Raw genomic sequence first — 6,238 nt, 5'->3', positions numbered from 1 at the left:
GTGGGCTGTCTCTTAGTTTTTTTGACTGTTTCCTTGGCTGTGCAGAAGCTCTTTATCCTGATAAAGTCCCATAAGTTCATTTTATCTTTTATTTCTCTTGCCTTTGGCGATGTGTCGTGAAAAAGGTTGCTCTGGCCGATGTCATAGAAGTTGTTGCCTATGTTCTCCTCTAGAATTTTGATGGATTCCTGTCTCACATTGAGGTCTTTCATCCATTTGGAGTTTATTTTTGTGTATGGTGTGAGAGAGTGGTCAAGTTTCATTCTTTTGCATGTAGCTGTCCAATTTTCCCAGCACCATTTATTGAAGAGACTGTCTTTTTTCCACCGGAAGTTTTTTCCTGCTTTATCAAAGATTAGTTGCCCGAAGAGCCGGGGGTCCATTTCTGGGTTCTCTATTCTGTTCCATTGGTCTATGGGTCTGTTTTTGTGCTAGTACCATGCTGTCTTTTGGCAAACCATTTATTGAACACCTGCTATACCAGGCACTGTTACTGGCCTCACAGAACTCATGGCTCAGCAAGGAAGGCAAATGACCAATATGTAAAAAACTACACATAAGCAAAGATGATAAATGTCGAGCAAGGTGCTCTGGGGATAAAGGTAAAGGAGCCATCGATCCTGCCTTAGACACAGGGCGGCACGGAGGATTTCAGGAAAGAGTGAAGAGGTCGATACCAAGCTGGCTCCTGAAAAATAAGATGTTCATCAAGGAAAAAGCCAGAAGAGTAGGGAAAACTAAGAACACAGAGTCCCGACCGTCCACTGTGGGTCTGGGGAGCGAGGGGTGAGCCCAGCTGACAGAAAGCCTGGAAGTGGCAGCTGGAGCCGAGCTGGATTTGTATAAACTTCTGTACTGAGCTGGGGATTTTGTTATCCTGCAAATAATGGAGACAATGACGGTTTTTTGTTTTGTTTTGTTTTTTAGGAATGGGATCAGATTTCTGTTTCAGAACAGGATTCTGTTGGTACTGCGAAGGATGGATGGGAGGGGAGAGAGAGAGTCGAAAGGCAGGAAGATCCTTTTACAAAGCTGAAATAGTATGAGAAAGAGAGAGATACCCAGCATGCCGAGCTGGGGGGGATCGCGGGAACAGACTGGTTACGAGCCGTGCGTGTCCCAATTGGAATGGCCAGGACTCCGGATGATGGTGTGCGGTGGCCAGGCGGCTCGGGCTTCCAGTGAGGGCATTGCTGATGCAGATGTGCAAAGGAATTTTCCCGATGGTGGTGATGCTAACACTTAGCTCCCGCTTCTTCTCTACACACCAGCCATCGATTGCTAGCCTGGTTCTTGAACGCCAAGCTTGTTTCTGCTTCTCTGCTTCTGCGTTCCTCTCTGCCTGCGATGCTCGGCTTGGACTGTCCTACTGAGCATCCTCACCCTCCAGGTCTTGCCGCAGGTTAAACTGGCAGCAAACCACCAGAAGCAAGGAGAAAGGCATGGATTTTGGCTCGCGGTCCTTCTTGATCTCGGACCTCTGACCTCCGGAACTGTGAGACCGTAGATTTCTGTTGTTGTGACACTTTCCATTGGGAGTGCTTGTCTTTCACGCCCCAGCAAGCTTATACAGGTCTCAGCTCAGTCAACGTCTGTCTGAGACTTTCGATGGCCACGTGATCTAAAATAGGGTATCCCGGTCACATCACCTTGCTTTACTGTCTCCACATTTAACATCTCCCTATCTTGTTCATGTATTTATGTAAGCGTTTTCTCTCTGCCTGCTCCCTGCTCCCCCGGGCACCCTTAGAATGCATGCTCCATGATACTGGGGGGATTTTTCTTAACCTCTCCTCTTTCTCTGGATTGTAGAATAATCTGGCCATGATGGGCAATCACTAACTATGTTATTGAAAAGGAATGAGTAAATAAACAATGATCAATCTTGACCTTAAAGCTAACTCTGATGTCAATCACCACTCAAGTATTAATCACCTGTCCTCTGGAAAGCGTTGGATTTGGGTGGGGGGGTGTCTTCTAGGGAACAATGGTCTGGATTACTCTTCACTCCACCATCTGAGCTGGGGTGCCTTGAGGAGTGGAAATAGCCATGTGGGTCTCCCGGGTGGGATGGCGTCCATCCAACATGCCTCAACACTGTTGGTCTTAAACAGTGGCTCAGGACTCCCAAAGTGAGTGCTCCAGAGAACAACCTGGAAATTGCATCACTTTTTAGGACCCAGCCTCAAAGGCACACAGTGTTACTTGCACCAAATTGTATTGGTCAAAGCAGCCATTAGCCCATCCAGCTTGAAGGAGAGCAGGGGGGAAACAGACCTCACCTCTTGATGGTATGGAGGCTAGATTATATTGCAGGAGAGGACGTGGGATGGTAGATAGGTTGTTGCAGTTGCTTTGGAAAATAGAGTTTGCCTCAGATTCTTACCCTAAACCTGATTCGTGAGTCTCGCTCGGAGTGATTCCAATTTCTGGGTTTCAGTCCCAGGTGGGAACACCTTTAGGGGGTCCCGGGAATGCCTAATTTTAGCAAGCCTCTCAGATGCTTCTGATCCTGAGCTCCACAGCCCCACTGTCTAAGAATCCTACTTGGGGCCTGGTTGACGTCTCCCTACAGCTGCCACCATCGAATGTAGGCACTGTCGTGCTCCCCCCAAGTATGGCAAACGTAGAGATACGATAAGCCAAAATGCTGGGGCTCCCAAATCTACAAAAATGAGCTATTAATATAATAATGTAGAAAGATTAAAAATGACTGTATTTACGTATAAATTTTGAAGTAGGCTTGGAGAAATTGCAGAATGAAAAACCCTAAACCAGCTATTATGGTCTTGCTAATGGAACTGTTCTCGATTTCTGCCTCATCCAATTGCTCGTGTTCCCCTCGTCCAAAATTATGGGTTTCCTGTAAATCCTTTCCCAATAGCACAGACTATCTTGGGGTGTACCTGTGCTTTCTGTAATCACTGGGTAGGATTTAAAAATCCTTCCACGGGGCACCTGGGTGGCTCAGTCAGTTAAGAATCTGCCTTCGCCTTAGGTCATGATCTCGGGGTCCTGGGATTGAGCCCCACATAGGGCTCCCTGCTCAGCGGGGGGTCTGCTTCTCCCTCTGGCTCTGAAGCTCCCCCCACTTGTGCTCCTCTCTCTATGAAATAAATAAGATAAAATAAAATAAAATAATAAAATTAAAAAAAAACAGGTGCCCCAATGACAATACTTTTAATACTTAAAATACTACTAATGCCAAGCAGACATATTTTGGGGTAACAAATCCTACTCTGCTTCATAATCAATTCAAAGACAGTTTCTGGGAGTGCCTGGCTGGCTCCTCAGTGGAGCACGTGACTCTTGATCTGGGGGTCTTGCGTTCAAGCCCCACGTCGGGCGTAGAGATTACTTAAAAATAATAAAACCCTTTCCAAAAAAATGTATTGTCACTTTTAAGAAACAGCAGAAGGGTAGAAAAAGCTCTGAAAACTGAGTCTGATTTACCCTTTCGGAAGAGACATTTACATTTATAAGGGAAATTTCCATTTGTAAAGGTGTCTCCCTTTCTGTTCCAGGAATAGAAGGATGACTAAGTCTCCAGAAACTCTTATCAATGGGGAAGGCAAAGACGTAAATCTGCATGACAATTTTTCCCTTGTTTACGGGGGCTTTTCCTGATCGCCTCCCAGATCTGTCTCCCCACCATCTGACATTTTTTGTCTTTAGCTGATATTTAAAGGTTGGTTTGGGCCATTTCCAAGAGTTACTGGCTTTTTCTGGGTCTTTCTCATGCATATAGGAGCTTTACATGTTATTAAACTCCTGTTTGTTTTCTCCTGTTGGTCTTTTAGTAGTGGGGGGGGCGGAAATCTCAGTCAAGAACCTAGAAGAATAGAGGAAAAATTATTTTCCCTCCCTCACAATTACCTAATCTCCCCTCCACCCCCACCATTCGCAATCTTATAAACATTGTCTCAATACAGCGGATGAGCCCTTAAGGGATGACCTGGAGTGGATTCTGGACTGTTTGCTATGGACAGGGTGTCCTTCTGCTGAAGCTAGTTGTCAGGGGACTCAGAGTTAGACACGAAGAGTTCTGTAGGTCAGAGATGGGGAAAAGACGGGCCAGGTCAGCTCTGAAGACAGAGGGGTGGGGCTAGAGATCAGACATCAGCATGATCAGCACACACCCTAGGGGCCAGGAAGGGCAGGTGCAGAGCTAGTAACTGGCTGTTAGGAGAGCTTAGAGCAAAGCCAGGTAAGAAAGGAAAGTCGCAAGTGGTTCTTCTGTGGAAAAGAAGGTGCCGGGAAGGGGGTGGTGGAGAATTTCCTCTGCCCTTCCAGTCCTTCTGGCAGGAATAAGCACCAAGTTTACATGACACAGATTAAGAGGAGAAAATCACATTTCACTGTGTGCATATGTGGAACCTAGAAAGACATGTACATTCCAAAGACAGGCAAAATGAGAATGTATGGCATTCTCAACTAAGAAGAAGTGGGTAGGAGTCTGGGACTTCCAGGAGAAGGAATGCAATTCATGGGAGATGAAAAAGAGTTAAATGTTTGGTCAATAAGTGTGTGCTGAGCCACTAAGTAAAAATGGGACGGAGAGAACTCCGATCCAACAGGCCTTGCGAGGTTCCTCCCTGTCTCCCTCATTTGTATGTAAGGTAGCTCTCTACGGTGAGAGCTCTCCTCCCGGAGCAGGTCCTCTATCTAAATTCTTTTAGGCAGTTGTGCAGGAGGAGGGAAAGAGCTTTTCCTGAATCTTCAATGTTTTGATTGCTTTTTAAGTCAAAATCATTTTCATGGCGCATCTTGGGGTGACCTGCCTTTGGCCCCTACAAAGGCATTAGTCCGTGGGCCTCCAGGCTTAAGGAAGTAGCTGGGAGTCAGTCCCTCGATGGTACAGTGACTGGGGTGTCCGTCCGGGGGTGCATGCCCAGAACCCATGAGGTCCATGCTCAGGACCCAGCTCTTCCTGGCAGCCGTGGCCAGGGGTCCCTTGCACCACCCTGGGCATCTCAATGCCAGTTGGCCAGACTCACAGTGCTTCCCCGTCCAACTCCTTGGCTCTCCAGAGCTCTAACTCACACGGGAGGGGCTCTCCTGGGTCCTGGAGAGCGGGGCACCAAGGGGGAGCCTTCCTGACTCACCTGCGGGACGTGACCTTGAACAAGTTTATAGAGTTTCAGTGGTTTTGGTGATGATTATAATCAGGGTCACCGCTGAAAGGGATACTCTTCTGCCAGTCTGTGCTGTTTCCCTCTTTACTGTCATAGCCTGCATCACCTTTCCTCATCCCCCGCCCTGCTGGCCACCTCCTCCTTGGCGGGATCAAGATCACTTCGTCTGACCTTGACCCTTGACACCTGCCTATGCTGCATCCAAAGAGAGAAACAGACTGCTAGGTCCATGCAGCTGGCTTCTGACGGATCTGAGCAGAACACCCGGGACTCCTGGGGCCACCTGATTTTCTGTGTGTTGCTCCAAACAGCCTCATCTTCCTGCTTTTCTTGCTTGCCCACCTTCTTCTCCTCCGACTCTAGGAAGGATGGGTGGGCTCCTGAGGGCTTCAAGAACAAGAAAAGCTATGTGTTTGGGCTGTGAAGAGCTTGCGAGTGGCAGGATCTGCGGGCCAGACACAGCCACATCTGAAACCCCTATGAACTCCCTGCCCAAACTTGTCCCAGCAGACACCCACACCTCCCTCCCCTCCGGCACCCCAGCACTGAGCACCGGTGGGGTCACTCTGACTTGCAAAGTGAAAATTGGTTGTTTGGTGTGGCTCACACCAGGACCCACCGAAGCCCAGCCATCAGTTACCGACATTATTGCAAATAGCAACTTTTCTGTTGCAAACGGAGCACCAGATGAGCTGCTGATTTCCAGCGGAGCGCCTCCGACTGCGCGGGAACTGTTTGCAGGCATGTGCACTGCGCTGGTGGCCTTTTCCTCCTATTTCAGTTTGCTTGGCATCTAGGAGGTCGTGGTTGGTGCTGGGGATTTCCTGGAACTCACCCCCGCCGACCGAAATCGCAGAGATCCCAGCGTCTGCGGCTCCTTCTCTGCCTGGTGCGGCTGTTAGCGATGCTGGAATCCGAAAATGCTTGAATTAAAAGGAACCCCGGCCATCACCCCATAGCCTGCTCGTTCATTTCACAGATGATGACACTGAGACCCAGATAAATTAGGGGCTGGCATTTAGCAACAGAAGGAGGAAGGAGCCTAACTTAAGGAAGCAGAAGGCAGGTGGGAAGGAAGGACTAATATCTACTGACCTCCTACT

The sequence above is a fragment of the Ailuropoda melanoleuca genome, chromosome 17 (genome assembly GCF_002007445.2).
Source record: "Ailuropoda melanoleuca isolate Jingjing chromosome 17, ASM200744v2, whole genome shotgun sequence".
Classification (NCBI taxonomy): Eukaryota; Metazoa; Chordata; class Mammalia; order Carnivora; family Ursidae; genus Ailuropoda; species Ailuropoda melanoleuca.
The sequence above is the reverse complement of the archived record's forward strand: the minus strand, read 5'-3'. Positions refer to the sequence as shown.